Here is a 12,644-nt window from a genome sequence, read left to right on the forward strand (position 1 = left end):
CTTGCGAATAGTCCAGACACTGCCCTGACTGAAAAATGGTACTCAACCATGCCCCTAAAAACCAGCCCATATGCCTGGGCTATCCGGCACCCCTCAAACCTAGCCCACATGTGGATCAGATTTGGGGCCTCTCGGACACATCCGCCATGTTGAATCATCCCATCCTGGCCCCACAAAATCCAGTCCCTATTCTCACCCCAGACCAAACCTAAGATATTTGTCTCATTCCACTCCACTTCTAGTCTACTGTGCTCCGCCCCTTCCTATCCTCTTCGGTCATCTCCGATCATCTCCAGCATGGCTAGTAGCTAAGCTGAGTCCGGCTGACCCGAATCTATTGATTGGGGCCTCGCAGCCTACTCGGACGACGAGGAGATAGCCCTCCTGGTCATGGTTTACCGCTCCTTAGCAGATACGTGAGCTCCGCCTCGTAGCTGCGGATCCACGAGCTCGACGCCTTCACCAACACTCTGGTTGGTATCTAGCGGTGGGGATAACTCTAGTGGCAGCTCGCGACGCGTGTCCGCTCCATCAGCGCAACCAGATGAGCGGGTCACCAGTCGGTGGTTCCGACTGCCTGGTGTTGGCGGCAATGCTGGTCGTCGGAGTAGGGTCCTTGTCACCACGATGCCAGCCTTGGAGAATGAGGTCGATGGATGATATGTCTCCGTCGTATCTACTTTTCCTAACGCTTTTACTCTTGTTTTGGAAATTTGCATGATTTGAATGAAACAAACCCAGACTGACGCTATTTTTTAGCAGAACTACCATGGTGTTATTTTTGTGCAGAAATAAAAATTCTCGGAATGGAATGAGACTTTTTAGAAATTTTTTATGGAATAAAGAACCACCGGAGGGGGCCCTGGGTGAGCACAACCCACCAGGGCGCGCCCCCTCCTAGCACGCCCAGGTGGGTTGGGCTCACCTGGTGGGCCCGCTGAACCTATCTCTAACGCTATAAAATCCTATTTTCAAAGAAAAAAAATCAGGGAGAAAGAATTATCGCGTTTCACGAGACGGAGCCACCGCCGCCTCCTGTTCTTCATCCGGAGGCTAGATCTGGAGCCCGTTTGGGGCTCCGAAGAGGGGAATCTTCGGTCTTCGTCATCACCAACCCTTCTCCATCGTCAATTTCATGATGCTCCCCACCGGGACTGTGTAATTCCTTAGTAGGCTCGCGGTCGGTGTGGGAGTTGGATGAGATTCATCATGTAATCGAGTTAGTTTTGTTAGGCCTGATCCCTAGTATTCATTATGTTTTGAGATTGATGTTGCTATGACTTTTCCATGCTTAATGCTTGTCACCATGGGCCCGGGTGCCATGATTTCAGATCTGAACCGTTTACGTTATCACCATTATATCTATGTTCTAGATCCGATCTTGCAAGTTATAGTCACCTATTACGTGTTATGATCCGCAAACCCCAGAGTGACAATAGTCAGGATACTTTCCGGTGAAGACCGTAATTTGAGGAGTTCATGTACTCTCTAAAGTGCTAATGCTTTGTCCCGGTTCTATATTAAAAGGAGGCCTTAATATCCCTTAGTTTACTTATGGACCCCGCTGCCACGGGAGGGTAGGACAAAAGATGTCATGCAAATTCTTTCCATAAGCACGTGTGACTATTTACGATATACATGCCTACATTATATTTATGAACTGGAGCTACTGCCATATCGCCCTAGGTTATGACTGTTATATGATGAATATCATCCAGCAAACTCACCGATCCAACGCCTACGAGTTTTTCACATATTGTTCTTGCTAAGTTACTATTGCTATTGTCGCTGTTACACTTGCTACAAAATCATTGCTATCACTGTTACAGTTACTGTTAATATTACAACTGCTATCAAAACTATCATAATACTGTGCTACTAATCATATTGCTGCAGATAATTAATCTCCAAGGGCGGTTGAATTGACAACTCAGCTGCTAATACTTGCAAATATCCTTTGGCTCCCCTTGTGTCGAATCTATAAATTTGGGTTGAATACTCTACCCTTGAAAACTGTTGCGATCCCCTATACTTGTGGGTTATCAAGAACTTTTTCTGATGCCGTTGCCGGGGAGCATAGCTACATTTGTTGAGTCACTTGGGATTATTATCAATCTATCACTATGAAGAATCTGAAGGATACCAAGACTAAGATTTTTTCCTCTAAGACAAGGGGAGGTAAGGAACTGTCATATAGCTCTACACTTGATTCACCTTCTATTTTGAGTAAGCTTGCAACACCACCGGATGCTATTAATTCTGATATGTCGCAAGTTATTGATGAAGCTACTTCTATGAATGCTACTCATGATGACGCTAGTTCCTTGCTTGATGATGGCGTGCCACTAGGTGATTTTCTTGATGAACAAATTGCTAGAATTAGAGAGAAAGAAATCACTGAAAATGAAAATCTTGAAACACCTATTAGACCTAGCTCTCCTAGATATGAATTGCCTAAGGTACCTGAAGGTTATGTTATGGATGAGGGGACAACTAGAGACTTTCTTGCTTGCAATGATAGAGATGATCTAAAGAAATTATTATGCAAACTGAAATAAAAATCTTTGAATGCTAGAATGAAATGTGATCCTAAGTTTGCTACTTCACCTATCTTTGTTGATGATAATGATTATGAATTCTCTGTCGACCCAGAGTTGATTACTTTGGTTGAATCTGATCCTTTCCATGGTTATGAAACTGAAATTGTAGTGGCACACCTTACTAAGTTGAATGATATAGCCACTCTATTTGCTCATGATGAGAAGATTTGCTACTATTATATTCTCAAATTATTTCCGTTCTCATTAAAGGGTGATGCTAAGATATGATACAATACTCTTACTCCTGGTTGTGTGCGTAGTGCCCAGGATATGATTTATTACTTCTCTGAAAATTATTTTCCTGCTCATAAGAAACAAGCTGCCTTACAGGAAATATTTAACTTTGCGCAAGTTGAAGAAGAGAGTCTCCCACAAGCTTGGGGGAGGCTTATCCAATTGCTTAATGCTTTGCCTGATCATCCTCTTAAGAAAAATGAAATACTTGATATCTTCTAATAATGGACTAACTAATGCTTCGAGGGACTTCCTAGATAGTTGTGCTGGTTCTGTTTTTAGGGAACGAACTGTTGGACAAGCTGATTGGACTCTTCCTGAACCACCGCATAAACCCACTCCAAAGAAGAGGGGTATCTTATATCTCAGTCCGGAAGATATGCAAGAGGCAAAGAAATCTATGAAAGAAAATGGTATTAAAGCAAAGGATGTTAAAAATTTACCTCCTATTGAAGAGATACATGGAGACACACCACCAACCAAGGTGGTAGAGGTAAATTCTTTAATGAAGTTTGATGAAAGTGATATCCCTTATAATAAACATCCTAGCCAATGCCTTTATGAGTTTGACAACTATATTAGAAAACAAGATCACTTCAATGCCAATGTTATAAAACAATTGAAATATAATTCTGATATGATTGCTCGCTTGAGTGACCTGTTATTTAGAATCTCCAATGATGTTAGAGGTGTAGGAAAACATGCCTCTATGGTTCAAACTCAGCTAGAACAAGTTGCTAAATCTCAAAGAGAATTGCTTGATGAAATGAATGATAATATACATGACTTTGCTGTTAGAGTAGCAACTAGAGGAGGTAAAATGACTCAGGAACCACTTTATCCCAAGGGACATCCTAAAATAGTTGAACAAGACTCCCAAAGAATTAACACTAATGCACCTAGTCCTTCTAAAAGGAAAAAGAAAAGGAAAAATTATATGACTTTGCATGCCTCTAGTGATCCTGAAATAGAAAGACCTCCTGATAATGACAATGATGTTTCTATCTCTGATGCTGAAACTCAATCTGGTAATGAACATTCACCTAGTGATAATGAATAATAATGTTCATGGAGATACTCAACTAGACAATGATAAAGAGCCAGATAATGATGTTGAGATAGAACCAGCTGTTGATCTTGATAACCCACAACCCAAAAATAAAAGATATGAGAAAAGAGACTTTGTTGCTAGAAAACATGGAAAAGAAAGAGAGCAATGGGTTCAAAAACCCATGCCCTTTCCACCTAAATCAACTAAGAAAAAGGATGATGAAGAATTTGAATGCTTTGCTGAAATGCTTAGGCCAATCTTTTTGTGCACTCATTTGACTGATATTTTAAAGATGTCCCCTTATGCAAAATACATGAAAGACATCATCTCTAATAAAAGAAAAATACCAAAAGCTGAAATCTCTACCATGCTTGCTAATTATTCTTTTAAGGATGGAGTGCCTAAAAAACCTGGAGATCCAGGAATACCAACTATACCTTGCTCCATTAAAAGAAATTATGTCAAAACTGCTTTGTGTGATTTAGGAGCCGGTGTTTGTTATGCCTTTCTCCTTATATAAAATACTTGACTTGAATGAACTCACACCTACTGAAATATCTTTGCAAATGGCTGACAAATCAACTGCCATACCTATCGGTATTTGTGAGGATGTGGCATTGTTGTTGCAAATGTTACTATCTTAACTGACTTTGTTATACTTGAGATGCCCGAGGACGACAATATGTCGATTATCCTTGGTAGACCCTTCTTGAATACTGCAGGGGTTGTTATTGATTGCACTAAAAGCAAGATCACTTTTCATATCAGTGGTAATGAGCATAAGATGCACTTTTTGAAGAAACAATTCCAAGTGAATGGTATCAATGTTATTGAAAAATCTCCGACACTCACTATTGGAAGTTTTCATCTACCTCTACCTACTACCAAAAAGAAATATGAAATTCTTATTGTGGGGAATATGCATATCCCTGTTGAGGTAACTTAGTGTTTTACGAAAGTTCTTCGGTTTCGTGCTAATCGAAATTGGTTGTTAATAAGACTTGATCAACCTTATTAATGGATCATTTTTGAGAGGTATGAAGTTGGTGAATTTAGTAAGCACCACCTTCTGTCCCTAAATTTTATTTCATGTTCTTTTTAGTTAAATAAAATAAGTGCCATGTTTTGTCTGTTTTCTGAATTTCTTATGCAATAAATGAAATGACCCAAAATAAAAGTTCTCAAAATGCCCTAAAAATTTAATACGATTTTTTTTGAATGTTTAAGAATTTCTGGTGCAAATAAGATCAGAGGGGGTGCACCAGGTGGACACAACCTGCCTGGGTGCGGCAGCAACCCTAGGCGCGCCCTGGTGGGTTGTGGTCCCCACAAGCCCCTCTCACTTATCTCTTTAGCCCATGTCATCACCTACCTCCAGAAAAAATCACCATTGCTCTCTCTCTCTCTCTCTCTCTCTCGTGTTCTTGCTCTCAAACATGTGGATTTCGGTCTCTTTGATCGAAGCTCCGTTTTCGAAACTGTTTTGGGGGACTGATACTTTGTATGTGACTCCTCCATTGGTCCAATTAGTTTTTGCTTTAGTGGATTATACTTTAAATAATTAGCTACTCTTGGTTCTACTGTAGATGAGCTTGCATGTTGAATTCTTAGAGTTCTAAGTAGTTTGAATGCTTAATATGGTCTCTATACATATCTGTGAATAGTTGCTATCAATCTTGCAAAGTTTTGTTATCAAAAATTTTGTGGACTAAAAATTTCAGAATTTTATTTATAGGAAGAAGATGAGTTTCTTTAGGAAGTTTGCTTCCAAGAAGAACTCAAAGGGAGTAACTGGGGAGTCATCGGACAATGATCTCCGCATTCGGAGAATGGCGGAGGTGCGACCGTGCGAATGGCCGCACAATCCCTTCATGGACGAAGAAGGGATCCGTCAAGAGTTCACACAATTTGCTGCTAATGTTGGTCTCACCGACTTCATCGCAGCTGAGTGTGAATAATACCATCTCCTTACAAATTCCTTTGTGCAATTTTCCCAAAAAAAAATCCTTTGTGCAAAGTTTTCATTTTCCGAGTAGGAATAACCCTCCTGAGGTGCAGTTTAATTTATATGCTGAAACACGTCAGATACCACTTACTGAATTTTGTGACATTTGCTTGATCCCTTCTGACGAGGAAATAATGGAGCCTAGGCCTGCAGAGTTTGAGGGTTTTTATCGTACATTGTCAGTGGGAGATGAGAGAGGGGTTTCGAGTGTCATAGCCACTAGCTTGCATTTTCCTTTTGTGCACTATTTTGCTCTATTTATCGCGAAGTGTTTACTTGCTAGAGAGAAGGTTGGTTCACTTAGTGCCCCCGATTTCGCTATCTTACGTCGTGCACTACACGGCGATAACACTTTTAGCCTAGGGGATATTATTGTATGTTGTGTGCACCTTAACATGACCAAGGGCAAGATTCATGGTGGTACTTATGCTACTCGCTTAGTGAGTCATTTTAATGTTCAGATACGTCAACATGATTATCGTTTGTCTAAGGTTTACTTAGATCATCAGGCTATGGAGGATCATCATTTATTGATGGCGAGAACACCACTATTCATATTCCTTATAACTTAGTTTTTAGTGTGGTTACCCGTGATATTATTTCGTTGCCTGCACCTGCCTTGTTTGATTCTATTGCCAGGGGCGGATACGAGATCATGCCAAATGACATCATTGCCTACCAGAATGCCCAGACAGCGGCTGAGGAGGAGCCTCAGGAGTGGGACGCTCAGGTGCCCGCTCCACAGCACTTCGAGATGGTGGGACCAGATGTTTACTACAATTAGTGATTGCCAAGCTAGGCCAAAAGCCTAAGATTGGGGGAGTATGTATGCCCACCGACTTTACATTCATGTTCACACATTTCATTCCAGTTGTCGGTGTTCACACTTTTTCATTGTATTATCCATGCTAGATTCATTTTCTCGCTTTCTGCTTGTATATTGAAAAAACTTTAAGAAAATCAAAAAATATATTTCTTGCTTCTTTTCGGTTCTTCTTTTTATTTTAGTTTGCTTTGATCTTCTTTTGCTTGTTCTTCCTTTGCTTGTTCTTCTTTTGCTTGTTGGGAGCTTTCCCGTGTAAATAGTTTTTCTCGTTTTTGTTTTTCTCTTTAATTTGCTTTGCTCAAGAAAAACTAAAAACTCCAAAAATATTGTAGTGTGTTTCTCTGAAATTCTTTTCCTTTTATCGAGTCATACCGAGGAGAAGACCACAATGAAAATGTTGAGTGGCTCTCATATGCATTATTGTTGATCTAACAAAGAGCTCAAATTGCCTTATCTTCTCCTCTTGAATAAAATGTTTGCAGATTCCAACTTAGTCCACGACACTCTTGCACTATTATTAGTTTCATATCATTCGGTCGTGCAAGTGAAAGGCAATAATGACGATATTTGATGAACTGACTGTGGCAGAGAGAAACGGGTATGAACTTAACTTGTTTTGTTTTTGTAAATATGTTTAACCTAGTATCCATGATTCAGCCTATTATGATCAAACATTTTTGCAATGATAATTAGAGATTATAGTTTCTCATGCCATGCTTAAGTAGCTAGGAGGGGATAATGAATTATCTTGGATGTCAACATGCACTAAAATGATTGTGATGTGGTATGATGATATGGTATCCTCCTCTGAATGTTCGAGTGGCTTGACTTGGCACATGTTCGTGCATATAGTTGAATCAAAACCTACATAGCCTCTATGATATTTATGTTCATGGTGTTCATATCCTACTCATGCTAGTATCTAATGTTACTTATGCATAATGCATGTTCATGACCATTTTCGCTCTCTAGCTGGCCGCTTCTCAACCTATTTGCTAGCCTTCGCCTGTACTAAGCCGGAATATTGCTTGTGCATAAAAATACTAAAACCCAAGTTATTCCATATGAGTCCACCATACCTACCTATATGCGGTATTACCCTGCCGTTCTAAGTATATTTGCACGTGCCACCTCTAAAAACTTCAAATAAACATCCGTTTTTGTGTGCCTGAATTGTTCATAGTGTGACATGAGGTAGTCAATATCTTCGATGCTAAGCATGTTATTCTCATGACGAGTGTTTATTCACTTGTCCTTGCACGAGAGGGGCGGTAATAGGGATTCCCAGTCCCGAATTCAAAAATTGCAAATAATTAAACAAAACTTCCGCAGGACTGATGTTGGTATGGACGGTACCCGTGGATTCGGCTAGCCTGGAGTGTGTTTGTTGGTGGAGGGGGAGTAAACCTTTACTTTTATCGCTTGGGAACCGCCACTAATGTGTTTAGCATGGAAGATATCGATAATCAATGATCACGAAGTAAACAGGAAGAGTGCATTTATCAAAATTTCATTTATCTCTGTTTTAAAATATGAGCTCTGGCACCACTGCAAATCACTGCTTCCCTCTGTGAAGGGACTATCTATTTACTTTTATGTTGTGTCATCACCTTCTCAAATAAGCGCCAGATCTTAGAGCACTATTGTCATCCTCATGCATTGTGTGTAGCTAATGTTGGATGCATCATAACTGGATCTTTTCTATCATGAATTACAATGTTTAGTCGCTGCTTGAACTTTGGAGGTGCTCTGCATTTATATTTTGCGGTCTCAGAAAGGGCTAGCGAGATACCACTATTGTCATATTATATCATGATTGTTTTGACAAAGTGTTGTCATTTGAGATGCTTTATTATTGCTCGCTAGTTGCTGATGCCATTGATACGAGTTAATATAATTTTTAAGAGTTATTGTCGACATGGTTAGTCATAATCTTTGCTAAAAACCTAGGTGCTACTTAATCTTATTTATGTAAACAAGAGCAAAATAGTTCGTAAAAGTTTTTCTTTTTCACTTTCAGTTTATCAACTGAATTCCTTGAGGACAAGCAAAGGTTTAAGCTTGGGGGAGTTGATACGTCTCCGTCGTATCTACTTTTCCTAACACTTTCACTCTTGTTTTGGACTCTAATTTGCATAATTTGAATGAAGCTAACCCGGACTGACGCTGTTTTCAGCAGAACTATCATGGTGTTGTTTTTGTGCAGAAATAAAAGTTCTCAGAATGGAGCGAAACTTTCTGGAGATTTTTTATGAAATAAAAGAAAAATACTGGAGACAAGAACCACCGGAGGGGAGGGGGGCCCTGGGTGAGCACAACCCACCAGGGCGCGCCCCCCTCCTGGGGCGCCAGGTGGGTTGTGCCTACCTAGTGGCCCCGCTGACCCTATCTCTGACGCTATAAAATCCTATTTTCAGAGAGAAAAATTAGAAGGGAAGAATTATCGCGTTTCACGAGATGGAGCCACCGCCGCCTCCTGTTCTTCATCGGGAGGCCAGATCTGGAGCCCGTTTGGGGCTCCGAAGAGGGGAATCTTTAATCTTCGTCATCACCAACCCTTCTCCATCGCCAATTCCATGATGCTCCCCCCAGGGAGTGTGTAATTCCTTCGTAGGCTCGCTGGTCGGTGAGGGAGCTGGATGAGATTCATCATGTAATTGAGTTAGTTTTGTTAGGGCATGATCCCTAGTATCCATTATGTTCTGAGATTGATGTTGCTATGACTTTGCCATGCCTAATGCTTGTCACCTTGGGCCCGGAGTGCCATGATTTCAGATCTGAACCGTTTATGTTATCACCATTATATCTATGTTCTAGATCTGATCTTGCAAGTTATAGTCACCTATTACGTGTTATGATCCGCAAACCCCGGAGTGACAATAGTCGGGATACTTTCCGGTGATGACCATAATTTGAGGGGTTCATGTATTCACTAAGTGCTAATGCTTTGTTCCGGTTCTCTATTAAAAGGAGGCCTTAATGTCCCTTAGTTTCCTTATGGACCTCGCTGCCATGGGAGGGTAGGACAAAAGATATCATGCAAGTTCTTTCCATAAGCACGTGTGACTATTTACGGAATACATGCCTACATAATATTTATGAACTGGAGCTAGTGTCGTATCACCCTAGGTTATGACTGTTATATGATGAATATCATCCAACAAATTCACCGATTCAATGCCTATGAGTTTTTCACATATTGTTCTTGCTAGGTTACTATTGCTATTGCTGTTGTTACACTTGCTACAAAATCATTGCTATCACTGTTACCGTTACTGTTACTGTTACCATTGTTATCAAAACTATCCTATTAGTGTGCTACTAATCATATTGTTGCAGATAATTAATCTCCAGGTGCGGTTGAATTGACAACTCAGCTGCTAATATTTGCAAATATTGTTTGACTCCCCTTGTGTCAAATCTATAAATTTGGGTTGAATACTCTACCCTCGAAAACTATTGCGATCCACTATACTTGTGGGTTATCAATGGTAGCAATGCTCAAGGCTACATGTGTGCCGGATGCGACTATTATTCCGGCAACAATGGAACTTCCTACCTATCGAGCCTGCCGTGACAAGGAGAAGGCACGACCCACCACAGAATTGCAGTGTGCCGCAGGTAAGGTTGAGGAGGATACCCATGCCCAGATCCTGGCAAAGTGGCAAGCCTTGGCTGCTCATGCCCTCGCTAACCTTCTCGTGAAAGAGAATGATATGTTCGGTGCCTCTTTTGACACATCTAGCTCCGGCACCATGCAGAACCGCATTGACCCCTATTGCAGCTTTGTCAGCTACTTCGGTGGTCTCATGCTATGAAGAATTAGTAGAGCTGTCATCATTTGAATAATCTGATGGTATGTGTGAACTCCCCCTCTTTGTCAAAATAAAAATGTGTGGTCTCCCCTATGCAATGCCGGGACTATGTATGTGTGTTCGTGAATATATACATGGTTTACATTTTACCAACGGGATTGCTAAATCTTAGTCAACTAAGACTTAATGAAGTCTCAGTTGTTGCTATATTCTTGAGATCATACGTGGATATTAGTACGAAAATTTCTTTTATTTTTTCTTGCTTCTTATTATATGTTCTATCACTTCACTGAGACTTGGTTAAGTCTCAGTTGACTGAGATCTAGCCACCCCTTTGTCCAGTCTAATTTAAGAATATAGCAACGAGGCCTCCAGATCCGGGTGCCGTCGTCGAGCTGGGCCACGACGGAGGTCCATCTCCATAACCACGCGCCAAGGATGGAGGGCTGAGGGGGGCCTCCTCCGTGGGACACTGCCATGGACCTCCTTCTCCTCAACCACGTAACGGCAATAGAGGAGCTCCTTCATCCATGTGCTTCTTCTCCATCAAGCTCTGACTTCAGCGCCGCACCCGAGCTTTTTCCAGGGACGCCTCTCTCTCTCTCTCTCTCTTTCCCTCTCTCCCTCCCTCTCTCTCTCTGCTCCTACCAGATTTTCCAGGAGGGCAACAACACACGGAAGCCACTATTGCTGAAGAACACGGGAAGCTGGTACATGATGGTTGGGTCGTCATCGCACCAGTAGGTCGGCGCCTCTTCCATGGCGATGTTGGGCGAGTCCCACGTCTTCGCGCTCCTATGCAACCTCATCATCACCCCGACCCAATCCAGTTCGGCTTCACCTGCGGCTTCTCCTCGCCCACCCAGGACGCCATGATCCATGACCTCGGCCTCTCTATCTCACAGGTCCTTCCCCATGGTTGTGCCTGGAGCCTATATGTTTGCTTTGTTTACTTCTTATTGGGCTAAAAAATGTTGAGTAACTTCGTGCCTGCGCGTGATGCAGTTCTTGGCATTCGGCTCGCTGTCCAATATTGACGCCACGGTCAGTGTCGTGGTTCTAAGACTGATAGTAGAAAGGGGGGGTAGGTATGGAGAGGCAAGATCTCAGCTATGGTGAAGGTGTACACACAGTATTTACGAGTTCAGGCCCTTCTCCGAAGAAGTAATAGCCCTACGTCTTGGTGCCCGGAGGCGGTTGACTGGATTATATGTGTGTGATGTTACAGGGGGTGTGAACCCTTGTCCTAGAGGAGAAGGGTGGCTTATATAGAGTGCGCCAGGACCCTAATCATCCTCCATTACAAGGGGCTTAATGTACATAAAGTAGGGGCGTTACTGATAACGCCAGCCTTAAGTGCTATTAATGACCTTAAAGACTACGGAGTGAACGCCTAACCGTTGCAATGCTGAGTGACTTCTGATCTTCGGTAGGTCAAGTGATTCCTTGTATGGTCGAGTGACAATAGGTAGGGGGACACCCGAGTGACATGACTGGTCGAGTGGATTGCACTCGACATCTTTGACTAGGGGTCCCTTGTTGCCTCTCGGACTTCTTATCTTCCAGGCAAGTGACCTTGGGTAGGACGTATAGGTCAGGCCTATGACCCTACCCCAGGTCTCTATCCTCATCAGTAGCCCCCGAATGGATTAAGGTTCGAGTGGAAAATAGGTTGAAGTTGAATTTGTTCTGAGCTTTGCACCTTGCGAGCGTTTTCCGCAAGATGGAAAACTCACATTGGTACTTCGGCGTCGATTCAGTTGCCTTGATCCATTCAGAATGTTGCCGACTGAACTTATAGCACCATCTGCTGAGTGTTGTCTTGGAGTGCAGAATCTTTGGCGCGATTGATTGCAGTGTATCCCGGATTTCACGGGATATGAAATTTCGGGGAAGCGCGCGGGACGGGGCGTGCCGAAACAGGCGGAGCGGATAAACAGTAGTGCCTCGATTTCTGCGCCGCCTTTTTCGCCACGTATGTTGCGCGCAACTGTTGCGGGATTTGATAGGATCGCCTGGTCCCACGCGTCATACCGAGGAGAAGACCACAATGAAAATGTTGAGTGGCTCTCATATGCATTATTGTTGATCTAACAAAGAGCTCAAATTGCCT

The sequence above is a fragment of the Triticum dicoccoides genome, chromosome 3B (genome assembly GCF_002162155.2).
Source record: "Triticum dicoccoides isolate Atlit2015 ecotype Zavitan chromosome 3B, WEW_v2.0, whole genome shotgun sequence".
Taxonomy (NCBI): Eukaryota; Viridiplantae; Streptophyta; class Magnoliopsida; order Poales; family Poaceae; genus Triticum; species Triticum dicoccoides.